Genomic DNA, 26,824 nt, shown 5'->3' on the forward strand with positions numbered 1-26,824 from the left:
GGCCTAAAGTTCGCTTAGATTTTCATGCCCTGGTCTTGGTTGTGGAATTGTGAACTCATCTTTCTGAAATGGGACAGAAAGTGGGACATACCGCAGTGAACAGATTAGCGTCATTACCCAACATCAGAACCAGTAAAGCTTCTTAAGAGTCCCACACAGCACTGAGCAGGCGATTCTGCTGCAAAGTTCTTGCACAATGATGTGGGTTATTGGTAATGCTGCCTTCCGTATGAAGAGACAATAGCCCAGAGGCACTGGAACTGGATTCACAACTCTGAGCTTGTCTAATTGCGCAACTTATGAAATTAATTTAAATGCTTTGGCAATTTGTGGGTTAATTGGCAGCAGAAAAATTACCTTTGATAGTTACCATATTAGTGTTAAAAACTGTTTCACAAATATCCTTCAAGGAAGTAGATCGACCAAGCTGAGGGCGAACAAGAGACTGCAGTCCCTCACTTTGCATTTCAGAGGCTGTCAGGAATGTACAATAACCGTAGTTGTGCACACCTTGAATCAAAATGCCATTTGAAACTACCTCCAATGTCTGAGTGGTTTGTTTGTGCTTGTGAGAACATTCCCAACTTGTCTGAATCCGCCCCTTTCACAATCCAGACAGAGTTAACTGAGCAACTTTGTGAATCGCAGTCTCACTACCTGCTCCAGGAGATTCCATGTGCCTCGCTCCTCCTAGAGCCCAGGGTGAGGTAACTGAGCTGTTTACGTCAGGGTGGGAGTCAGGACTGTAAATGCTGCAGACACCGACGGAAGGTGGAATCTGTGGCTCAGGGCGTTGGGACTGCTTGGAAATGGAGAAATTGCACTTCAGCGTGTGAGGATCCTCCAACTGTTTCCCTCCAACCTGTTGACAGGATATTGCACCCCTCAAGCTACAAGGATCTGTGAGTAATGTTGCATTGATTTATTAACCAAATTATCCTGCAGTTTCACCTTTTGTTTTTCACACATCAGCATTTACTTCTGCCCTTTTAACACAACGAATCCTGGGATGTGGATATAAGTAGACGCAAGTCCAGTATTTATTGCAGATTATTTCCGAGATCACAGCAGCCATTTGATGACCTCAGGCTTCAGGTACACCAGGCTGTGTTGATGAGGTGACTATCCATTACATACTGTGCACAAAGCCCTGCTCAGATTTGTTGAACTCTTCTGTTGATCCTGGCGTTCAGCAGCATTTCGGCAACAGTCTACAGGGGGATTAGAAGGTTATGTGAGTGGACAAAAACCTGGCAGATGGATTATAATGTGGGGTCATACACTTTGACAGGACGAATAAAAGAGCTGAATATTATTTAAATAAATGTCCTGGGACGTCTTGCTAAAATTAAACAAGCCATGATTTAGACCACACCTAGAACACAGCAAAGAGTTTTGGACACCTTCGAGAGAAAAAAACAGAATTGGAGACAGTCCTTAGAAGGTTCACAAAATTGATCCCAGGCATGGAAAGATTTTCTAATGATGAAAAGTTGAGTCGGCTGGACCTGGACTCAATGGAGTTTTGAAGAATGAAAGGTGACCCTACTGAAAAATATAAGATTCTTAGGGGGCTTGACGGGATAGATGTGGACAGGTCTGCCAGCATTTGTGGAGAGAAATCAAGTTAATTGTTCTGAAGAAGGGTCACTGAACCCAAAATGTTAAAACTGCTTTCTCTCCACAGATGCTGCCAGACGTATTGAGCTTGTCCAACAATTTCTAATTTTGTTTTAGATGTGAACAGGTTGGTTCCCCTTATGGAAGAGGCTTCGCAGTAAGGTTACAATGATGAGGAGGAAGTGAGGACTTCAAATGCTGCGGATCAGAGTCAAAAACTGTAGTGCTGGAAATGCATAGCAGGTCAGGCAGCATCTGAGGGGCAGGAGAATCGACGTTTCGGGCAAAAGCCCTTCATCAGGAAAGGGAGAGCCTAGGACCAGAGGGCATTATCTCAGAATAAGTTGTCTAATTGAGACACCAGTGAGGACTTTCTTTTCTCAAAGGATAATGAATCTGTGAAATTCTTTACTGCAGAGGGCTGCCAAGGCTGAGTCATCAAGTATATTTAAGGCAGATTTTTAATCAGTAAGGGAATCAAGGGTTTTGCAGGGAAAACAGGAAAATGGATTTGAAGATTATCTGATCAGTCATGATTTCATTGAATGGCAGAATAAACTTGATGGGCCAAATGGCCTGCTTCTGCTCCTTTGTCTTGCAGTTTAATCTTATTACAACATCAGAAAAAAAGATTTCTCCCTTTTACCCTACAAATAATCTTACAGGCACTCAGTGTAGAGTGACCCCTATCTTCACGTTAAAGCTCTCACCTGGCTGGCACAGCTATGATTGGTTTCATTTTGGGACATTGCTGTTCAGTACATTCGATGCTATTTTCTTCAGCTAATGTCTTTCCTGAGGCTCTTAAAATGCCACTAACTCATCTCACTTTTCCTTAACATGGGTTCTGTAACCTTGTGACTTCAATGACCTTGTGTGATGCCCTCCTTGTAAGAGATCTCCACAGCCTTCTGCCTCTGGAGCTTTCTTCTCACTGATGTGTCAGCATCTCAGGACTTCTCCCTGACCCTGAGTGCCTGAGATTGCTAAGAGCAGCACCATCACTCCACCTCCCCGCCAAAATGACTTTTTGACCTGTTTATAGAATTGAATAAGTAAAGTCCACTTTTCCTCCACTAGCAGACATAAGTCCTCAAACAATAAAAATATTTTATGACGCTTTGTAACAGATATTGCTTCCAGCTTAACAGATTAACTTCCCCAATATTGACTGGAAATACTATAGTTCAAGTAGTTTAGATGGGTCAGTTTTTGTTCAATGTGTGCAGGAGGGTTTTCTGACACTGTAGGTAGACAGGCCAACAAGAGATGATGCCATATTGGACTTGTTCCTGGGGAATGAACTGAGCCAGTTGTTAGATCTGGAAGTAGGTGAGCACTTTGGTGATAGTGACCACAATTTGGTTACATTTACAATAGCAATGGGCAGGGATAGGTATATACTCTATCCTCTATTCCTGATGAAGGGCTTTTGCTTGAAACGTCGATTTTCCTGCTCCTCAGATGCTGCCTGAACTGCTGTGCTTTTCCAGCACCACTCTAATCGAGAATTTGGTTTCCAGCATCTGCAGTCCTTGCTTTTACCTTTTTACATAGGTGTATACTGCAGGGAAAGAGGTATAACTGGGGGAAAGGAACAGCTACTGCGGGTCCTTGATAAATATATATGTATCAGGCAGAGAGGTAGTTATCGAGAGAGGGAGCTATGGTTTACTAAAGAAGTTGAAGCTCTTGTCAAGAGGAAGAAGAAGGCTTAAATGAGGGTGAGGTATGAAGGCTCAGTTAGGGGCTTGAGAGTTATAAGTTAGCCAGGAAAGATCTAAAACGAGGACTAAGAAGAGCCAGGAGGGGACGTGAGAAGTTGCTGGCAGATAGGATCAAGGAAAGCTCTAAGGCCTTCTGCAGTATTTCAAGAATAAAAGAATGACTAGAGTAAGATTAGGGCCAATCAAAGATAGTAATGGGAAGTTGTGCGTGGAATCTGAGGACACGGGGGAGCACTTAATGAATAATTTCCGTCAGTATTTACATTGGAAAAGGGCAGTGTTAGTTAGTGAGAATATGAAGATACTAGATTAGGTGGAATTGCGGTTGACAAAGAGGAGGTTTTAGAAATTTTAGAAGATCTGAAAATAGATAAAACCCCTGGGCTTGAAAGGATTTATCCTCGGATTCTCTGGGAAGCTAGGGAGGAGATTGCAAAGCCTTTGGTTTTGATCTTTACGTCATTATTGTTGACAGGAATAGTGTCAGAAGACTGGTGGATAGCAAATGTTGTTCCCCTGTTCAAGAAGGGGAGTAGAGATAACCCTGGTAATTATAGACCAGTGAGCCTTACTTCAGTTGTGGGTAAAGTGTTGGAAAAGGTTATAACAGGTAGGATTTATAATCATCTAGAAAGGAATAATTTGATTAGGATAGTCAACACGGTTTTGTGAAGGGTAGGTTGTGCCTAACTAAGCTTATTGAGTTCTTCCAAAGGTGACAAAAGAGATGGATGAAGATAAAGTGGCTGATGTGGAATGCCACAAGGATGTTTTGGGATCACTGCTGTTTGTCATTTTTACAAATGATTTGGATGTGGGCATAGAAGGATGGGTTAGTAAATTTGCGGATAACACTAATGTCGGTGGAGTTGTGGATAATACTGAAGGAGGGGTTACTGAAGGACATAGAAAAGATGCAGAGTTGGGCTGAGAAGTGGCAAATTGAGTTTAATGCGGAAAAGAGTGAGGTAGTTCACTTTGGAAGAAATAACAGGAATGCAGAGTACTGGGCTAATGGTAAAGTTCTTGGCAGTGTAGATCTCGGTGTCTAGGTGCATAAATTCCTGAAAGTTGCCAACCAAGTTGATAGGGTTGTTAAGAAGGCATATGGTGTGTTACCGTTTATTGGTAGGGAGATTTGAGTTTCAGAGCCACAAGGTTATGTTTCAGCTGTACAAAACACTGGTGCGGCTGCACCTGGAGTATTGCGTGCAGTCCTGGCCACCACATTATAGGAAGGATGTGGAAGCTTTAGAAAGAGTTCAGAAGAGATTTACGAGGATGTTGCCTGGTATGGAAGGAAGATCTTATGAGGAAAGGCTGAGGGAACTGAGGCTGTTTTTGTTGGAGAGAAGGTTGAGAGGTGACTTAATTGAGACTCATAAGATAATCAGAGGGTTAGATAGGGTGGACAGTGAGAGCCTTTTTCCTCGGATGGTGAAGGCTAATATGAGGGGACATAGATTTAAAATTGAGGGGTGTTATTAGGGGTAGTTTTTTTACTCAGAGAGTAGTAGGGACGTGGAATGGCCTGCCTGCAACAGTAGTAGATTCGCCAACATTAAGGGCATTTAAATGGACATTGGACATACATATGAATAATAATGGAACGTAGGTTAGATGGGCATCAGATTAATTTCACAGGTCGACACAAAATTGAGGGCCAAAGGGCCTGTACTGTGCTGTAACGTTCTGTGTTCAATGTTCTATGTTCTATGTTCCATCTCAGGGAACTGCAATAAAGATGAGCCACTGGCTGAGCAGACTCAAGGAACTGAATGACCTTTTCTTGCTTCTGTATTCCTAAATACTGGCTGATCTCGATCTTAATTCTATTTACCAACTTTGATTTTTATCTACTGTTCTCCAAACCCAACAAAAATCTATTAATCTCAGTTTTGAACATTTCTTCCCTGTAGTGTACTGCTTAGAACTGGACATGGTCCTCCAGATGTGGTCTGATTAAAATTCCCCACAATTTAATTTCCATTAATTTCTCTTGGGAAATTACTCTTTGCTGCTGTAAGTGATTCCTACAGTCAAAGGTTGAAACCCCTGCTGCTCCATAGTTTCAAATCTCATAATAATCCCATTTTAGAGTCATAGAGTAATACAGTGTGGAAACTGTGCCCAAACTGATCCATGCTGACCACTCAGCTCATTCCAATTGCCAGCATTTGTCCATATCCCTCTAAACACTTCCCATTCATGTACCTATCCAAATTTTAAAAACAAATATTGTTATTGAACCTGCCTCAACCACTTTCTCTGGCAGGCAAAAGTGATTTCTGCAGATGCTGGAGATTAGAGTCAAGAGTGTGGTGCTGAAAAAGCACAGCAGGTCAGGCAGCATCTTTAACTGAAATGTCACTCAGAGAGTAGTAAGGGTTTGGAATGCTTTGCCTGCAACGGTAGTAGATTCGCCAACTTTAAGTACATTTAAGTCATCATTGGACAAGCAAATGGATGTACATGGTGTTAGCGCAGATGAAATGATCTCAGTCCGAGCCCAGAGTGCGGTTCGACAATCGGTAATTTATTAAAGTGTTTAACGCCGGCGGAGACCAACCGAGGTCCGAATCTCGATCGCTCTCTTGTTCCACGCGCGATGTTACAAGTTATATACTTCATGAGTCAGGATGTAGGAGATTGGGTATGAATGAGTGTGAATGGTGGCAATCATGGCTGGAGTATGTGTGAATGTCAAGCTTCCTGCCGTCCTCGGAGAGTCGGCAGTATACACAAAAGGTGTGCTGTTTACCTTTACGTAAATGGGTTCGGGTGCTATCTGCTTGTCTCTCCGTGAGGGCTGGAGGCTAGCACCCCCCTTTGTTACTTCCAAAGTGTCTGTTAGATTCATCCTGTTCGTTTGCCTTTTGTGTAGGACTGTTTTGCATGATCAGGTTATGGGTGTGTGTCAGTTGGAGCCTTGACGAGATTATAAGGTGGGTTTCGATCTGTGAGTCATGACCATTGTCTGGAGTCCTGACTAGTGTCTGGTCTGGTGTGTATTCGGATCTGTCTTTGGGGCCCCTTCTCCCGATCATGTGGTCAGGCTGGCAGCTGCTGTTTTAGAATGAATACTGTTTGCTTTAAAATGGATACTGCTGGCTCTCCCGATGTGGGCCTTGCTCCACGGTAAACACAGGGCGGTTTATCACCCCCCTTCAATGGAATAGTGTAGGTGGGATGGGCTTCAGATTGGTATGACAGGTCGGCGCAACATCGAGGGCCAAAGGGTCTGTACTGCGCTGTAATGTTCTATGTTCTAGATTAGATTAGATTAGATTACTTACAGTGTGGAAACAGGCCCTTCGGCCCAACAAGTCCACACCGCCCCGCCGAAGCGCAACCCACCCATACCCCTACATCTACCCCTTACCTAACACTATGGGCAATTTAGCATGGCCAATTCACCTGACCTGCACATCTTTGGACTGTGGGAGGAAACCGGAGCACCCGGAGGAAACCCACGCAGACACGGGGAGAACGTGCAAACTCCACACAGTCAGTCGCCTGAGGCGGGAATTGAACCCAGGTCTCTGGCGCTGTGAGGCAGCAGTGCTAACCACTGTGCCACCGTACCGCCCCCAATCTATGTCAATTCTTCTGCTCCTTGGATGCTGCCTGACCTCCTGTGTTTTTCCAGCACCTCACTTTCTCTGGCAGCCCAATCCATATTTGCACCACTCTCTGCTTGAAGAAGTTGCCCCTCAGGTCCTTCTTAAATCTTTCCCCTCTCACCTTAAACCTATGCCCTCTAGTTTTCAATTTGCCATCCCTGGGAATAAGACTTTATGCATTCATCCTATCTATGCTCCTCATGATTTTACGCACCTCAATAAGGCCACTCCTCATTTTCCTACGTTTCAAGGAATAAAGTCCTTTCCTGGCCAACTACTCCCTGCAACTCAGATCTACTAGTCCTGGCAACTCGTAAATCTTCTTTGCACTCTTTCCAGTTTAACTATGTCTTTCCTATTAAATGGTGACAAAAACTGTATGCAATACTCCAAGTGCAGCCTCACCAATGACTTATACACCTGTAATATAATGTTCCAACTCCTGTACTCAATGCCTCGACTAATGAAGGCCAGCATGCTAAATGCCTTTTCACCACCCAGTCTACCTGTAATGCCACTTTCAATGAACTATGTAGGTCCCTTTGTTCCACAATACTCCTCAGGACCTTAGCATTTACTGTACAGGTCCTACCTTGGTTTGACTTTCTAAAGTGCAACACCTCACACTTATCTGTACTAAATCGCATTTGCCAATCCTCAGCTCATTTCCCCATCTGATCAAGATCCCTCTGTAATTTTTGATAACCTTCCTTGCTATCAACGATACCTCCTCATTTTGTATCATCTGGAAACTTACTTATCATGCCTTGTACGTTCACATCCAGATCATTTATGTAAATAACAAATAACAAAGGTCGCAGCACCAGCACTTGTGGCGCACCACTAGTCACAGGCCTCCAGTCTGAGAAACAACCTTCAGCCATCACCCTCTGCTTCCAGCCATTAAGCCAATTTTGAATCCAGTTAGCTAGCTCTCCCTAGATCTCATGCGACCTAATTTTCATGACTAGTCTGCCATGTGGGACCTTGTCAAAGGCCTTACTAAAGTACACATATGCAACATCCATCTCCCTACTCTCATCTATCCTCTTGGTTAGCTCTTCAAAAAATTCTAAAAGATTTGTCAGACATGACTTCCTGTGCACAAATCCATGCTGACTATCCCTAATCAGACCTGTCAAAAGGCAGGCTCTTTACACAAAAAGTGGTTGGTGGGTGGAATGCACTGCCAGCAGTGTTAGTAGAGTCAGATACTTTAACGATATTTAAGTGATTTTTGGATTGGCACAAGGAAGATTGTACAATGAAGAGTATATAGGTTAGTCTGATCTTAGAGTGGGATAAAAGGCCAGCACAACATCAAAAGCTGAAGGGCCTGTACTCTGCTGTACTGTTCTATGTTCTATGTTCAAATGTTGGTTGATCCTGTCCCTCAGTGTCCTCTCCAGCAACTTGCCTACCATTGACATTAGGCTCACTGGCCTGTGGTTTCCTGGCTTGTCTTTGCTACCTTTCTTAAACAAAGGAACTACATTAGCCACCCTCCAGTCTTCTGGAACTTCATCAGTAGCTAAACATGAAGCAAAAATCTCTGCAAGGGCCTCTGCAATTTCTTCCCTAGCCTTCCACAATGTCCAAAGATGGACTTGATCAGGCCCAGGGGATTTATCCACCTTAATGTGCTTTAAGGCTGCAAACATCGCCTCTCCTGGTAATGTGTATGCAGTCCAAAACATCCTCACTTGGTTCCCTTACTTCCTTCACATCCATGATTCTTTCCTCAGTAAACACTGAGGAGAAATATTCATTAAAAATCTTCCCCATCTCCTGTGGCTCCACACATGATGACCATGCTGATCTTTAAGGGGACCTATTCTCCCTCTAGCCACCCTTTTGCTCTTAATATAGCTGTAGAACCTCTTGGGATTATCTTTAACCTTATCTGCCAGATTCATCTCATACCCTCTTTTTGCTATTCTGATTTCCATCTTCAAAGTGTGCTCCTACACTTTTTATAGTCCTCTAGTAATCCCTTGAGCCCGATAGATTAAACCCAATGTCTGCATTCTTCATTTTCCTGACTAGAGCCGCAATATCCCTTGTCAGCCAAGGATCCCTAAACTTACCAGCTTTTCCCTTCACCCGAACAGGGACATACTGGTCTTGGATTCTTGATATCACACTTTTAAAAGCCACCCATTTACCAGCCATTCCTTTTCCTTCTAACAGACTCACTCAATCGACCTCTGCTAGATCTTGCCTAATGGCCCCAAAATTGGCCCTGCTCCATTTTAGTACCTCAATCTGTGGACCTCTCCTACCTTTTTTCCACAACTCTGTTAAAACTAAGAGAGTTATGGTTACTGGACCCAAAGTGCTCTCCGACTAACACTTCAGTCACTTGCCCAACCTTGTTTCCTAAAAGGAGGTCCAATGTTGCACCTTCCCGAATAGGACCCTCTACATATTGATTTAGGAAACTTTCTTGGACCCATTTGACAAATTCCACCCCATCCAAACCCTTTTCACTCTGAGTGCCCAGTCAATACAAAGGAAGTTAATATCTCCTACTAATACTACTCTATTATTCCTATAGGTATCTGCAATCACTTTGCATACCTGCTCCTCTAATACCCACTTACTATTTGGGGGTCTATCGTACAGTCCCAACAAAGTGACCATCTCCTTTGTGTTTCTAAGTTCTAACCATATGTCCTTATTTGATGACCCCTTAAGAATATCCTCTTTAAGCACTGTTGTTACATCCTCCCTTATTAAAAAGGCAACTCCCCCTCCTCACTTACTTGTCCTTCTGACCCACCTGTAGCTTTTGTATCCTGAAACATTGAGCTGCCAGTCCTGCCCTTCTCTCAGCCATGTTTCTGTTATGGCTGTAATATCCCAGTCCCCAGAGACAATCCATCTGCTTTACCAGTCAGGCCTCGTGCGTTGAAATGAATGCACTTTAAACCAGAAGTCTTTTCCCTCCCTTGACTGTGCCCCTGAATATCCTGAATACAAAACTTGCTCTCGATGGCTGATGTATTTTCCCCTGACTGGTCAATGGTCCCTCTCTTATTCAGAGTCCCAACCCTCTGCCAAACTAGTTTAAACCCTCCCCGGTAACACTAGCAAATCTACCCACAAGGATGTTGGTCTTCCTCTAGTTCAAATGCAACCTGTCCCTCTTGTACAGGTCACCTCTATCCCCAGAAGAGATCCCAATGATCCAAGAACTGGAAACCCTGTCCCCTACACCAGCCTCCTCAGCCACACATTCTCCTGGCCTATCTTTCTATTTCTATCCTCACCGGCGCATGACACTGGGAGTAATCCCAGAGATCACTACCTTTGAGGTCCTTCTTTTTAACTTCTTACCTAACTACCTATACTCATATCACAGGACCACATCCCTTTGTCCACCTATGTCAATTGTAGCCATGTGCACAATGACCTCTGACCACCAATGATCACCCTCCCTCTTCAGAAATGTTCTGCAACCACTGAGAGACATCCTTGACCCTGGCACCTGGGAGGCAACACCATCCTGGTGTCTCTGCTGTGGCCACAGAATTTCCTGTCGATCCCCTCATGACTGAGTCTCCTACCAGTTTCACTCTGTCTGACTACCCTTTCCTTCTGAGCCTCAGAGCTGATCACAGTGGCACTGACCTGACTGCTGATGCTCACCCCTGAAAGGTCACCCCCCGCTCATGACTACTTATCCCTGAAAGGTCACCCCCTCAACTGCAAGCCCCTGAAAGATCACCACCCCAACACTGACTGCTCCCGCTAGCGCCTGAGAGGTCACCTCACACCACCACCAACTGCTCCTCCTAGCCCCTGAAAGGTCATCCCTCCCACAATGTATCCAAAGTGGGACACCTGTTATTGAGGGGAATGACCACAGAGGAACCCTGTACTAGCTGCCTTCCCGCATTACCTCTTCTGGTGGTTACTCAGCAACCTGCATTGTGCATCTTCGAAGTGATCACTTGACTCTAGCTCTTATCAATAATATTCTCTGCAGCCCGGATTATCCTGAGTGAATCCAGTTCCAGTTCCAGTTCCAGTTCCCTGTGGCCTGTCAAGAGCTGCAGACAGGTGTACTTCTCACAGGTGTAGTCACCGGAAGTCACCCTGATCTCCCACACCCCTAATTACCATCCCTACTGCTTTCAGTCCAGACAGAAAGAAAGTAGATTGCGAGAGCCCTTACCCGCACCCTCGCTCAGCCTCCTGATGCAAAACCTCTCGACCAAAGGCCTCAGCATGTCCACTCTAACACTGGTCCAGTCTTTTTTTGGCTGCTCCCTTGTCCACCTTGATCTTACCAATCATCATCTTCACAGAGCCTTTTTTTAATTTCAAAAATATACTTTATTCATAACATATTTTGATGATCTGTACAATTGGTGGTGCCATATGTACATATACATTTCATTTCTTTACATACAGAGATCGGAATTAATCATTCGTATATACAGATCTGTACATTTACCGTCCATGTATTTAGCTGAGGCTTCAGCGGAGCTCACTTACTGCGTGGGCCCCCTGTTCTTCTTCGGCAGGCAGACATTACACGGTGGTCTTTCCCCACCATGCCTTGGCGGCAGCTGCCCCAAGCTTCAGCGCGTCCCTCAACACGTAGTCCTGGACCTTGGAATGTGCCAGTCTGCAACACTCAGTCAGGGTCAACTCCTTCAGCTGGAAGATCAACAGGTTTCGGACAGACCAAAGAGCATTTTTCACCGAGTTGATGATCCTCTAGTCACAGTTGATGATCGTCTTGGTGTGCGTCCCGGGGAACAGACCGTAGAGCACAGAGTCCCGCATCACGGCGCTGCTCGGGACGAACCTCGACAAACACCACTGCATTCCTCTCCAGACTTCCTTTGCATAGGCACATTCCAGAAGGAGGTGTGTGACAGTCTCATCCCCCCCGCAGCCACTTCGAGGGCAGCGTGCGGTGCAGCTGAGAGTCTGGGCATGCAGAAAGGATCTCACAGGCAGAGCCCTTCTCACCACCAGCCAAGCCACGTCTTGGTGCTTGTTGGAAAGTTCTGGCGATGAGGCATTTTGCCAAATGTCTTTGACAGTCTGCTCAGGGAACCGCTCGATAGGATCCGCCCTCTCCTTTTCCCGAAGGGTCTCAAGGACACTACGTGCTGACCACTTCCTGATGGACTTGTGGTCAATGGTGCTTTTCTTCATAAATTTCTCCACGAAGGACAGGTGATACGGAACCATCCAACTACTTGGAACGTTCCGCAGCAGTGAGGCCAGGCCCATCCTTCGCAACACCGGGGACAGGTAGAACCTCAGTACGTAGTGACACTTGGTGTTTGCGTACCGGGGATCCACGCACAGCTTGATGCAGCCACACAGAAAGGTGGCCATCAGGGTGAGGGTGGCATTGGGCATGTTTATTCCCCCGTTGCCCAGATCTTTATAAATCAAGTCCCTTTGGACCCGATCCATCTTTGATCTCCATATAAAATGGAAGATGGCCCGGGTGACTGCGACAGCACAGGTTCTGGGAATAGGCCAGACCTGTGCCACATATAACAGCAATGACAGTGCCTCACACCTGATGACCAGGTTTTTACCCGCAATGGAGAGCGACCGTAGCTTCCATCTGCCTAGTTTCTACCTCACTTTCCTGATACGCTCCTCCCAAGACTTGGCACGCGCCCCAGCCCCACCGAACCAAATACTCAGCACCTTCAGGTGGTCAGTCCTGACTGTGAAGGGGATCGAGGATTGGTCGGCACAGTTCCCGAAGAGCATGGCCTCGCTCTTGCCTCGATTTACCTTGGTCCCTGAGGGCCATTCGAACTGGTCACATATGCACATGAGTCTGTGCACGGACAGTGGATCCGAGCAGAAAACGGCAACGTCATCCATGTACAGGGAGGCCTTAACTTGTAGGCCCCCACTGCCAGGAATAGTCACCCCTATCAGGCTTGCATCCTTCCTGATGGACTCGGCAAATGGCTCTACGCAGCACACAGACAAGGCAGGAGAGAAAGGACAGCCCTTCCTGACTCCAAATCTGACTGGGAAGCTATCTGATTCCCACCCATTGATTGAGACTGCACTGACAGACTGCACTGACTGCACTGCACTGACTGCACTGGTGTAGAGCAGTCTGATCCAATTACAGATTCCCTCCCCAAAGCCCATTTTGGAGCGAACATCTCTCATATACGTATGTGATATCCTGTCAAAGGCTTTCTCCTGGTCCAGGCTGATAAGGCAGGTGTCCAACCCCCTGTCCTGCACGTAAGTGATCGTATCCCTGAGGAGTGTGAGACTCTCAGTGATCTTCCTGCCCGGTACAGCACAGTTTTGGTCAGGGTGGATCACCGATCCCAGAGCAGATCTGACCTGGTTGGCAAGATCTTGTAATCCGCATTCAGTAGTGAGGTTGGGTCTCCAATTTCTGATTTCCTCCCTCTCCCCCTTCCGCTTGTAGATGAGGGTGATGATGCCTTTCCTCATGGATTCACTCATGGTACCTGCCTGAAGCATACTGACACACATCTCCAGCAGGTCCTGGCCAATCAAGTCCCACAGAGCATCATAGAGCTCGACTGGTAAGCCATTGCTTCCAGGAGTTTTATTCTTTTTGAAGGACTCGAGGGCCTTGGTCAGCTTGTCCAGAGATAGCCGCTGGTCCAGCCTCTCCCGTGTTCTGTCGTCTAAGACCTCCGTGATAGAGGACAGGGATGACTGGGAGGCCGCGCTGTCAGTTGGCTTTGAACCATACAGACTGGCATAGAAGGATTTACTGATCCTCATGATGTCAGCCTGAGATGACGTTATCGAGCCATCTTCTTCCTTCAGGCTGCTGAGCACGGAGCTGTCTTTGTGCACCTTCTGGAAGAAGAAACGTGAGCACATCTTGTCCTTCTCCACCGAGTGGACCCTGGACCGGAAGATTATCTTGGAGGCCTCCGAGGCAAAGAGCGAGGCTTGCTGGCCCTTCACCTCCTTGAGGTCCTCCGTGACATTGACCCCCATCGTCTGCAGCAGGAGCAGGTTCTGCATACTTTCCTGGAGTTAGGACAGTTTTCCCCGCCTCTCTCTCGCCTCCTAAACACCTTTGAGGATGAAGAACCTCTTAATGTTCCCTTTTACTGTTTCCCACCAGTCCGCTGGGGACTCAAAGAAGGGCTTCACGGTTCTCCAACCTACGTAATCCCTCTTGAGCTCATCAATGTTTCCTGGGGTCAACAGCTTGGTGTTCAGCTTCCATGTTCCCTTACCAGCCCGCTGTTCATCCTGTAAGTGACAGTCAGCCAGCAGGAGGCAATGGTCAGAGAAGAACACTGGTTTGACGTGAGTGGATCTTGGTCACAGGAGGACACAGGGTTGAAAACATCAATGTAGCGTTTCAGGTTTAACCACACCTTAACACGAGGTTCTCTCTGTCCTGCTGTACAGACATGATGACAGTGGCAATGTGTCCCAGAATTCCACTGCGATGACTCTCAGCCGCCCCCTGATTTGTGGAGCTAGTCTTCCTCAGGTCCAAATATGTTGAGATCACACTTGCCCAGTTTGACTTTCATCTGCTCCAAGTGTTCAACTCAGCTGGTCCAAAAGATTGCCATTTTATTTCTGCTTTAGACCAGCTGGAGACTAACTGCTTCTTTAAATTGGGGTCTCCCCAAAGCCTAGGAGTTATTTCATTTCCTCACCACTGAGTGATCTCCCTGCTTCCCATGAAATTACATGTTTGTAGAGACTGCTTGTCATTGAGAATATTGTTGTAACTGCCACTCTCACATATCACCACCACTCCCTCCCACCTTGCCCCAGTTGCTTCAGGGTATTCACTGTGGATTCTCTCTGTCTGATTGGGGCACTTTGGGAAACAGGTATCATTGTATCCTTCTCATTGAGACAGTATATTGATGCTCTGTTTTTCAAAGAATAACTCTGTATGTCTAGACCTCAAACAGCTGAATATGGGAAATATTGGGATGTTTTGTAAATTTTATTATTACCCTTCCCTCAGTGCCCAATGTTGTCATCCGTCCTGAGTGGAGCTCATTTGCTTACTGGCAGTGGATGTGTGGTGCAGGGCAACAGCTGTAGAAGTGGAACTCAGCACAGCCAATCTTCTGCTGATAGAAATTAAAACAGGCAATTCACATTGTACACCAGTGATTGCCAATAAACTGTTACAGAGACCAGTCTTGATTTGAATTTCCATAGGAATTCTCCCACGCTAACTCCAGGCAGAGATTTATATATCTCCCCAGGAAATAGTTCAAGTGCCTTCCTGTAACTGGCCGTGGACAGGGAGCAGTAGCAGGCCATTCAGCTGCCAAGGTTGCTCTCCTCTAGTGTTTGTAACTTGTCACAGACCAGCAATAAAGCATTAGTCAGAAGCAGATTGTTCTCACTGTAATAGCCTTCACTTTTTCTTCAAAGTTTTCTGTTCTTACTTTCTTGCAGGCCTGCTTATAAAGCACCATAAACTTTGTCTAATTGTGTCTAATTCTCCAGTCCCTTCTGCCATTATCCTGATCTGTCACCAATTCAACAAGGATTGGACAAAGTTTAATTAATTTACCACCTGTAAGGAGAGCAAAGAGCTGAAGTTTCTAGTCTAACTGACCCTTTGTCAAAGCTTTGACAAAGGGTCAGTTAGACTCGAAATGTCAGCTCTTTGCTCTCCTTACAGATGCTGCCAGACCTGCTGAGATTTTCCAGCATTTTCTCTTTTGGGTTTCAGATTCCAGCATCCAACATTTTAATTAATTTACAGCAGGCAGGCTATTTATCCAGAGTTTTCCATAAGGGAATTACTCTTTGAGCTTCACCATTCCCATAGCTGAGCTGACTATCAAGAATTGGACTTTTGCTAAGTACTGTTTCAATGTAAAATACATCTTCACTCATCAATTTCTTTTAAGGCCTGTTTTTATCACTTTAGGCCTGAATTTTGCATAACCTTGTAGCCAAGTAATTAAAGCTACAATTGGAGAGTTTGGAACATTCAACATAATTGTATTGTGTGACAAGCAACCAAAACTCAGTGCCCAATTCTCTGCATTAACATTTCGCAGGCTCTGGTTTGACTAAAGAGTTTTGGTGACCCTCAAAATGTTAAACTGTGCTCCCTAGCTCTCTCTCTTCTTCTCAACACTGTTTTATGTTATTAGCAGAAGCTTCGTACAGGTAGAAATCCGAAAAGCTCTGAAATCCCAAGTTTTTCTCGTGAAGTATGAAGCATCAGTCATGTCTGCATAACAAGGCTTATTTGGCGTGCGAAGTCGACACTCACTTGACCCATGTGGCAGTTTGGCCCAACACTGGCACGCGTCAATTATGTATTTGTTTCACTATATAATTTCACTGTGAAAATGGCAAAAAGAGCTGCAGATACACCTATGCGTAACAATAATAAAAAGAAAAGGAAGCATCTGACGATATCAGTAACACAGAAAGTGGAGTTATTACAGAAGCTTGATTGTGGTGTGTGTGTGTGCGGCATCTTACTGAAGAATATGGTGTTGGAACTATCACTGTATATGATTGAAAAAAACAGAAAGACAAGTTACTGAAGTTTTATGGTAACAGTGATGACAATAAACTAATGAAAAATAGGAAAACACTGCATAGGGCAAAAACTGAAGATCTTAGCTGTGTTCGACACAGTGCATTCGACATCGAAGAAGTGAACATATGCCACTGACTGGTTTATTGGTCATGAAACAAGCTACAAGATATCTTAAAGAACTGAGCATTGAAGGTGAGTGCCAATATGCAGAAGGTTGGCTGCAGAAAGTTTAAAAGTATATTGGTGTAAAATATCTGAAAATCTGTGGTGAAAATTCTTCTGCTGAATTCTTCTTCTGGTGAGAGGGCACCAACAGGTTTTAAGGATAGTAAGGACAGGTTAACTATTCTTGGGTGTGCCAATGCTGTAGACACACACAAGGTGAAGTTGGCAGTGATTGGGAAAAGCAAACATTCGAGATGTCTGAAGGTGTACATAATTCACCTGTACATTATTATGCAAACAAGAAAGCATGGGTAACCAGAGAAATGTTTCTTGACTGGTTTAGTAATCACTTCTTACCAGTGGCACAAGCTCATTGCAGGCAAGCTGGACTGGAAGAAAACTGTAAAATTTTATTGCTCCTGGACATCTGCTCCACGCATCCCCCTGCCAAACTTCTTGTTGAAGGTATGAGCCCCCTATGTGCTGTGTCTGAGCCATAATATTAAGACTGATTCTAATCTAAAAAATGAGTTAACAGAGTCTTACATGGATTTGTGCAGTTTTTGAGAAAAGTACAATGTAACTCTGCAAGTACAAATTCACCCCACAAACATATATATGTGTGTGTGTGTGTGTCTGGGGTGAGGGGTTGTGAGTGTCTGTGAGAGAGTGTGTATATGTGTCTGTGTGAGTGTAAAGGGGTCTAAGTCTGTGAGAGGGTCCATGTGTGAGTGTGGGAGTGTATGGCTGTGTATAGGAGTGCGTGTGTGTGTAGGAGTGCGTATGTGTGTTTAGGAGTAGGAGTGCCTGTGTGTGTGTATAGTGCAATGGTGGTCACTTGTAGTGTGACATGAGCCCAAGGTTCCGGTTGAGGCCCTCCCTATGGGGACTGAACTTAGCCTCTGCTTGGCTACTTTTCATTGCTGCCTGTCCTGAAGTCCGACTTGGAGGATGGTCACACGAAGGTCTGAGGTCGAACGTCCTAGACGCTGAAGCATATAAGGCAGGTACTCATGCGACTCAGCCAACGTTGTCTGTCTCATACACAGCAGGCAAGGATGTCCTGAGGCATGGTTCATTGGTGAAACCAAGCAGAGGCTACAGCACCGGATGAATGGGCACTGCACAACAATCAATAGACTGGAGTGTTCCCTCCCAGTCAGAGAACACTTCAGTGGTCCAGGACATTCGACCTCGGACCTTCGGGTGACCATCCTTCAAGGCAGGCTTTGGGAGGGACAGCAGCAACACCTTCAACATATATCTGGGCTGACACTATTTGTTACAGTTAACCTGAGAATGTAACTTTTTAAAAAGGTTTTGTGAGTCACATATGAAAGGAGTGAAACTAACATGGTCATTCTAACAGATGAGAGACTTAAACAATCAAGGTATTTTTCAAAGTATAATTTCAGTTACATCACACTGTAAACTTTTGCTATAAATTCTGTGTTTTACAATTGTGTCCTCCACAACCACCTGATAAAGGAGCAGTGCTCCGAAAGCTAGTGTTTCCAATGAAACCTGCTGGACGGAGGTGATCCAAGATGGCAGCGACCCAGCAAGTCTGAGTCTATAGTGCTCCTCCTAAGACTTTGGCAAAGTGGGCCACCCGCCTCTACCACACTCATCAAAGCATTTAAAATAGTTTTTACTTAATGTAATTAGTTGCTCAGTACTGAATTTAAACAATCTAATCTCCTGTAAAAATGACTAGAGGGAAGGAAGCCCACAGTTCTCAGCAGGCAGGAACCCCCCACCCTTTCCAGCTGCAGCTGAGGTGTCCGCAGACGCCCCGGGGGATTTGCCTACGGTGGCGAGCCTTGTGGAAATAATCTCCAAACTTGACGCGAAGATCGATGCCTTCATCGAAGAGTCCCGGAGCAGATGGAATTCGCTCTTCGCCGCGCTACAAAAGCACGACCAAGACATTGAGTAAATTGAGTGCCGAGTCAGGGGTGCGGAGCTAAAGGCCACAACCTCGAAGACTATAGCAGAATCGGCCGTGGATCAGGTCCGGACTCTCGAACAGCAAGTCCGGACCTTAGAGAATCACATCGATGACCTCGAGAATCACTGGGCCTTCCCGAATGGGAAGAAGGCCAGCTTACAGCGTTTCTCGAGCAGTGGCTTCCACAGCTGTTAAATCTGGAGGTTGGATCAGGCCAGGTAAGGGTGGAAGGGCCTACCGAGTTGCAGTGCGTGGGCCTGGCTCGAACCAGCTCCCCCACTCGGTTCTGTTCTGACTGCAGAGCTATAAGGAGAGGCAGATGCTCTTGGAAGCTTCCAGAAATCTTGGGAAAGTTCCCAAAGCCATGATTTATAAAGGATCCAAGATTATGTTATTCCAGGACTTTTCCCCAGCTTTGGTTCAAAAGAGGAAGGCGTTTGACGAAGCGAAGAAACATTAAGGGACTCAAACTTTCAGTACTCCTTGCACTACCCAGCTACGCTACACTTCAGCCATGACGGGTCCGTGTACAACTTCGGATCGCCAGAGAAGGCCAAGGAATTTTTGGACTCTCTTAGATAAATTGTAAGAGTTAATTGATGTTGTTTTGCCCTCCCCCCGATTTAACCCCTTTTTTTTCCTTTTATTATCTTACTGTTTAATATTATCTCCGGGGGGTGGGGAGAGGGGTTTATTTATCTGTTCTTCACTTAGCGATTTTCTCCCCCTTTTTTTAGTATATATAGAGGCCGGGGGTCTAGTTAATGTAGGTGGTGGGTGGAAAAGGGGGGCGGGGGGGGGGGGGGGGGCGGGGAGTGGTTACCTTATCCTATTTTATCTCTGTCCTTAGGAGCGGGGTTGTTTTCCCTTGTCATTTTGTATTACTATATTTAATTATTATTTGTTGAGACTGTAATTTTATAGTTATATATGTTCATACATGGTATTAACATTACCAAATATATCCAGGTGTTGGTGTGGGTGGGGGGTAGGGTACTCACTGTTAACTCTCGCACTGTAGTATATTTGAATTTTCTTCATCCTGTCGTGGGGTGCCTGGGTCAAAGGTGGGGCACTGGTTAGGAGAGGATATGATGGGCCTTTGGAAAGGAAATGATGGCCCCGGGAACAAAGGGGAGAATCTCCATTTAAATACGTTTTATATTTTTTAATTTAGAAATAGTTTTTTATTATATTGATCTGAGTGTATTAAAGAGCCTTTATTTTTGTGAATTTTATATGCTCTATACTCGGGATGTTTTGGATAGGGTTTCTCCTCCCGAGAAGTCTCGGACTTGCCCGGTGACTATGGTTAATCAGTCGATTAAATGGCGCACCTGAAATGTCAAAGGGAGTAATTCATCAGTCAACAGGAAGAAAATATTAGCAAACCTCAAGAAAGAAAGGGTTGATATAGCTCTCCTACAGGAGACACACTTATTGGATAAAGAACACTTGAAATTATGACAGGGAAGAGACTATTTTCCATTCTGTCTTTCTGTGCAAGGAAAAATATTTTGGTAAACTGGGTGGCTGAAGGCCCCCCTGGACTTTCGAATTGGCACAGAATAATTATGGAATATATTCCCCCTGACTTCATTACAAATATAATGCACCAAAAAACCAAATTATTCCATAAAATATGGCAGCCCTTCTTGAATTACACAAATACAGATATTTCGGTCATCCTAACAAGAGCTTTTATTTAATTGAGATGGCGAACCTGGCTGGTCCGGGGCCCCTTGGGAGATGAATCCCACATGAATACAGGTTTTGTTGTGATCTGTTGTTAACAAATTCCCAGTATATATACCACTACTAAATTTCTGTGTTAAGCGTTGATTTTTTTATCTCTCTTGTTAAGAGATTTAAGCATACACTCTGGTTAGTTGTAGGTTAGATGAGTTTTGTTTTTTTTCTCTTGGTATTTCTTTTTCTCTGATAGATTTTGGTTATTATTTATTTAAGATTTAATTGTATATCAATGTTTAGTTTTCTTTTGTAAACGTGTAAAAACATGTTAAATTTTCAATAAAAATATCTATTAAAAATAAACCTGTTGGACTATAACCTCGTATTGTGTGACTTTTTAACTTTGCATACCCCAGTCCAACACTGGCATCTCCAAATCATGACTATTTTTTAAACTGTATGCTTGCTGCAGTTAACAGAGGGGTAGGAATTCAAGTCTTCCTGAAAGAGTTAAGTGTTAAGGATACCATTTATGCAGTTGCTAATGCTTGGAAGGATGTTGATAAATCAACATGAACAAATGCTTGGCACAGACTCTGGCCTACAACGAGGTTCGATGTAAATGAACCTAAAGATGAAGACTTTTAAGGGTTTTGTGTCACTGAAGAGAAAAGGATCATAGCAAACCTTGTAACTTACGCACCAAGTTTATCGGACAAAAGTGTAAATAAATTACAGGAAGTTTACATTGAAGAGGCCAATGGGCTCAGAAGTGGCAGATGGAGTTTAATTTAGATAAATGTGAGGTGCTGCATTTTGGGAAAGCAAATCTTAGCAGGACTTATACACTTAATGGTAAGATTGTAGGGAGTGTGGTTGAGCAAAGAGACCTTGGAGTGCAGGTTCACTGTTCCTTGAAAGTAGAGCAGGTAGATAGGATAGTGAAGAAGGCGTTTGGTATGCTTTTCTTTACTGGTCAGAATATTGAGTACGGGAGTTGGGAGGTCATGTGGCGGCTGTACAGGATATTGGTTACGCCACTGTTAGAATATTGCATGCAATTCTGGTCTCCTTCCTATTGGAAAGATGTTGTGAAACTTGAAAGGGTTCAGAAAAGATTTACAAGGATGTTGCCAGGGTTGCAGGATTTGAGTTTTAGGGAAAGGTTGAATAGGCTAAGGCTGTTTTCCCTGGAGCGTCGGAGGCTGAGGGGTGACCTTATAGAGGCTTATAAAATCACGAGGGGCATGGATAGGATAAATAGACAAAGTCTTTCCCCTGGGGTCAGGGAGTCCAGAACTAGAGGGTTTAAGGTGAGAGGGGAAAGATACAAAAGAGACTAAGGGGCAATATTTTCATTCAGAGGGTGGTACATGTATGGAATGAGCTGCCAGAGGATGTGGTGGAGGCTGGTACAATTCCAACATTTAAAAGGCATCTGGATGTGTATATGAATAGGAAGGGTTTGGAGGGATATGGGCCAGGTGCTGTCAGGTAGGATTAGATTGGGTCGGCATGGACAAGTTGCACTGAAGGGTCTGTTTCTGTGCTGTACATCTCTATGACTCTATGACTGTATAAATGCTGAACATTGACAATGATGCACCCTGTTGTGCATTCCTTGAGTGATGGGAAAGTTGCTGAAATGGTTTGAAATACGGATCAGCGTGAGGATAGTAGTGATGACTTTCTGAACACAGTTGAAAAAATCCCCATAGACGATCTGGTGAAAATGTGTGATCAGTTAATTGCTGGCCTTGAACAACGTTCATTTATCAGTAAGGAAGAGATTATGGCAAAGTTAAAAATCACACAACACCAGGTTATAGTCCAACAGATTTATTTAGAAGCACTAGCTTTCGGAGCATCGCTCCTTCATCAGGTGATTGTCACAACTTCCTGATGAAGGAGCAGCGCTCCAAAAGCCAGTGCTTCCAAATAAACCTATTGGACTACAACCCGGTGTTGTGTGATTTTTAACTTTGTCTTTCAACAATCTTTAAAAATACCTTTACCTCGGCCAACCCCATTTCTTAAGTATTTAAGTCTAACATATAAGTGATAGAGAGAACAAACAGCGATGAAAACAAGTTATATTTGTATATGGTAAGAATTTTTTTTTGTAAAAAGGAAGTTGATACCAAGCCACATAAGGAGATATTAGAGCAGGAGACAAAAATAACTTAGTCAAAGAGGTAGGTTTTAAGAAGAGTCTTAGAGGCAGAAACAGAAATGGAGAGCTGCAGGGAAGGAAGGTCTAGAGTTTAGTACCTTGAGATTTGAAGGCATGGCCACTAATGGTGGAAGGTTGAAAGTTTGTAGAGCTGGAGTGAATGACAACGTAGGGAGAGGTATTAGTTTTCATACTGGAGACTTCCTTAGCATTGTGTTTGTGAGATATTTGGAAGCCCCCTACTCACAACATTCTGCATGAATTAGTTATTCAAATGACACAATGTGAGAGACATTTTGTAGAGTTGTTAAATCATACAATGATTATGCATTGATATCTGACACACTGTAGAGGGGAAATTCTGAGTGAATGAGGTTTTTCTGTGGTTAGGAGTTCGTTGTACCAGGAACTACAGTCTCTTTCCCTTGCTATTTGACAATACACATTCAGTGATCAACCGTACTCGCCCACAGGAAAGGAAACTATTTCTTTATCTCAGTGTCACTTCCCAGAATGGTACTTTAGTCACATGGTACAATAATAACCTCCCATATGAGCCTGTGCAGTCTGACTCTGGACAGCATTGTGACTGGGTGTTCCAGACTGCAGTATTTCAAGGGGATTATGCAAGACCACTGGCCTGCTCTATCTTCAATTTCAACCAAATAGAAAAGGACGACAATTCGCCAGACATAAGGGTTTCTGAAGTGACCTCTTTGCTGCATTGCACATCAAGTGAGTGAGATGTGCTTGGAAGAATCTGAACTGTGAATTGCTTTTAACAAATTGTAAGAAGGATGCAGGTGCAAGGGGCTTGAAGCTCACACTGTGCAACACAACCAGGTCTGTTTCAAGAACTCAGCTTGCTTTCTCATTCCACGACCCGGACTCTTTCTGAGGGCTGTCTGGGTGAGTGACCAACGTTTCCTGTTCTCAAAACAGCAATAGCTCGCGCTGAGAAAATACATACTTTAATGTGTTTCATTTTAGAAATAGATTCTAATCTTAGCTAAGATTAGAAATAGATTCTAATCTAATGGAATGCCCTGCCAGTAGCAGTGCTGGACTCTCCCTCTTTATGGGCATTTAAACGGGCATTGGATAGGCATATGGAGGATAATGGGCTAGTGTAGGTTAGGTGGGCTTGGATCGGCGCAACATCAAGGGCCAAAGGGCCTGTACTGCGCTGTATTTTTCTATGTTCTATGTTCTATTAGCTGCTGGCTGGTTGTTCGGTGTGATGCAAAGACTTTTAAATGGTCAACTTAACAAATTGAGGCATATTTTACAATAGCCTGGTCGATCAAATGTATAGTAATGTCATCAGATGGGAAGAGATCTCATCTGGAGAACCTGCCATCCTAAGCATAACTTCAGTTGTCCAAATAAATCACTTGAAGGTACACAGACAGTGAAGTGTGTGAAAAAACGCTTTCACAATTTTATCTTATTTTATGACTTTTTCAATGTTAATTGAGTAGGACGATACTGTCCATTCTTCTGAAGGATAAGAGATGGAATTTATTGCACAGCCCTAATTGCCCTGGGAAGATGATACGATCCTCTTTTTGAGCTGATGGTAGTCAGTGTGGATTGATGGTGTTGGTGAGAGAAATCCAGGAGGTTGATAATGTTAAGAGTGCTGGTGTATGTTTGTCACAAGGTACTGACTCTTTAGTTCACCACCCCCAGATTAACTTTTAAAGGAGCTCTGTCCTTTTAGTGAAGTGTGTTGATAATTTTACCTTGTTATTTCCAAGCTCTGCTGTGTGAAGCTAAAGAGTACCCAAACTGCAGTTTTTGGTGTGAAAACGTGAAGGGGAGAGGGAGGCCCAGCCAATACTCCAGATACCCTGCTCCTGATGTGAACTGTCTTAGGAAAGGAAGCCAATCAGCAGAAACTGTACATATCCTGTAAGTAAGGATGATGTTGGTTGTTCAGACTGTTTTCCCCATTCCCATAAGGCAATATAATAGAAAAGTTTACTTGTATAACACAATTTCTGGATATCCCAAAAGCAACAAAGTATTTTTTTGAAATATAGTTGTAACGTAGAAGACAGGGTGGCAATGTATCTTCAGCTGCTCCGAGAAACATCAGATGACATCATGACCAAGTCATCTATTGCTGCAGTTGATTGAGGGAGGGGAATATCCTGGAATACAGCCACCTACAGCCATGGCTCAATATCTCATCTAATAATGACAATTCCAACAGTACAGCAGTCGCTCAGTATTATGTGAAAGTAAGCAACAGTTAGCATTATGGGCTCTGACAAAACCACAACCTCAGTATCAAAGATTGTCAATAAATTGACCAAAGTTTGGACCGTGGTAAACTTGGTTCCTGTCTCTGAATTTAAAGAAGGTGCAGAACACAAAGAGACTTCCTTAATCATGAAAAGAGATGAAACAGAAATATTCAAACAAGGAAGCAACCTCTCTCTAAACTTATTCCTCTTACTAACCAAAAGTAATAAATGGCTCATCTTTCCATTGTTGTGCAATTCCCACTCTGGGATCTTGTACATTAGCTTATTTGGATAATGACGCCTTGATGCAGCTAGTGTGGATTTAACTGTGTGGGATTGGGTCTAAGTAGATGTTATATCAGACCAAGAGAGTTGAATCAATGAATAATTCTGAAACCCATGCTTAAAGATTGAATTAAGTTGTTTAGAATGTCCCCTTTCTTCTTTAGCTCCTGAAATTGCTGATTGCAATCATATAAAACACAGGTCCCTCCCTTACTCTTATACATCAGCAGTTTTCAATCAGGAAACTAGATCAGAATCTGGTTAAAGGACAATGAATGATGCTGGATTGGGCTGACACCAGTCAAATGCCACCCAGGGTCCTGCTGCCCATGGACACAGTGTGGGTTCCCTCTTTCAGTCCTAACGTTATAGGACTTCACTAATACTGACAAAATATTGTTCAAGTCGAACTTAAATTTCCTACCAATTTCATTACAATAACATAAAACTGTCAAAAATAGTTAAATCTGCTCTCTCTCTAAGGTATGAAAATTAAAGTGTTATGTATTTAAGAAACTACCATTGGGGAAGCTTTTCCCATTTCTCTTGATTGACCTAATACATTAGTTCTATTTCTCTCTCCACGTAGTGCCTGACCTGCAGAGTATTTCCATGTCTTGTGTCATAAAAGTCCTTCCCAAAACAGAACTTTACAAGTTAGAACCCCTGACAAGACAGTAAAATGATATTGTTTGCTACAGCTGAGAATCTAGTGGTAGATTAAGGTAAACCTCTGAGCAATTGCTCAGAAAATTCAAGGCTAATACTTTGTAATAGACCATAATTTATAGGAGCATTATTAGGCCATTTGACTGCTCCACCATTCGATCATGGCCAAAATATTTCTCAGCCCCATTCTCACGCCTTCTCCCTAGAATCCTTAATCCTAATTTAGAACCTCGCTACCTCTGTCCTAAATACACTCTGTCGTAAATAGGAGGCACAGATTGTTCGTTAGTGGATAAACTGACAGATAATCATAAAAACTATGGAGATTTGGGCATTTTTCAGTGTTCAATGCACTATATAAATTCACATTATACTTATATGGTTTACTTGTAATCTTTTTCAGGCCACCTGCTTGATATGCAATCAGATTGGGCACATCTTAGAGCTCGAAAACACAAGATATCAAAACTACAGGATACTGCTATTCAGGTGAGGTCATTTATAACTTTTCTGCTGCAAAGTTTTGTTTCATGGAAAACTCACTGTGCACGTTAGAGGCCATTTGGCCCATCAAGCCTGTACCAGCCCTCTGAAGAATATCCCACCCAGAGCGACCCTATCCCTGTGACCCCACATTTCCCATAGCTAATTTACCTAACCTACACATCTTTGGACTGTGGGAGGAAACCGGAGCACCTGAAGAAAACCCACACAGACAAGGGATAACCTGAAACTACACACAGACAGTTACCCGAAGCTAGAACCAAACTTGGGTCCCTGGTGCTGAGAGGCAGCAGTGCTAACCACTGAGCCACAGTGTCATCCACAAAAACTCTGCTATCAAACCCACAAAGACCAATATCCATTGGATCTTGAGTCCAAAGTTCTAACCACTTGGCCACCTTGATCAGAGATAAAGAAAATCCTTGTAGGAGTGTGGCACTGTCGGAGGGTCAGTGCTGAGGGAGTGCCACACTGTTGGAGGGTCAGTATTGAAAGCGTACCACACTGTTGGAAGGTCAGTGCTGAGAGAGTGCCACACTGGCAGAGGGTCAATGCTGAGGGAGTGCCGCACTGTTGTTGGTCAGTGCTGAGGGAATGCCACACCGTCAAAGGATCAGTGCTGAGG

At 44.1% G+C, this 26,824-nt stretch overlaps 1 protein-coding gene across 5 annotated transcripts in view; it reads left to right on the forward strand.

Moving 5' to 3' along the window:
* The first annotated feature begins 525 nt into the window (after window positions 1–525).
* Window positions 526–26,824, forward strand: part of stx11a (syntaxin 11a) — a 32,053-nt gene continuing 5,754 nt past the window's right edge. For 2 of the 5 annotated variants that reach the window (XR_011961939.1, XM_072581621.1), the window contains exons 1-2: window positions 526–902; window positions 26,099–26,184. The gene's annotated coding sequence lies outside the window, so the exon portion shown is untranslated. Of the gene's footprint in view, window positions 903–23,050; window positions 23,399–24,249; window positions 24,404–26,098; window positions 26,185–26,824 lie in introns of those variants that run through there. The other 3 variants (XM_072581622.1, XM_072581623.1, XM_072581624.1) reach the window with 3 other exon arrangements.

The sequence above is a fragment of the Chiloscyllium punctatum genome, chromosome 11, assembly GCF_047496795.1.
Source record: "Chiloscyllium punctatum isolate Juve2018m chromosome 11, sChiPun1.3, whole genome shotgun sequence".
NCBI classification, from domain to species: Eukaryota; Metazoa; Chordata; class Chondrichthyes; order Orectolobiformes; family Hemiscylliidae; genus Chiloscyllium; species Chiloscyllium punctatum.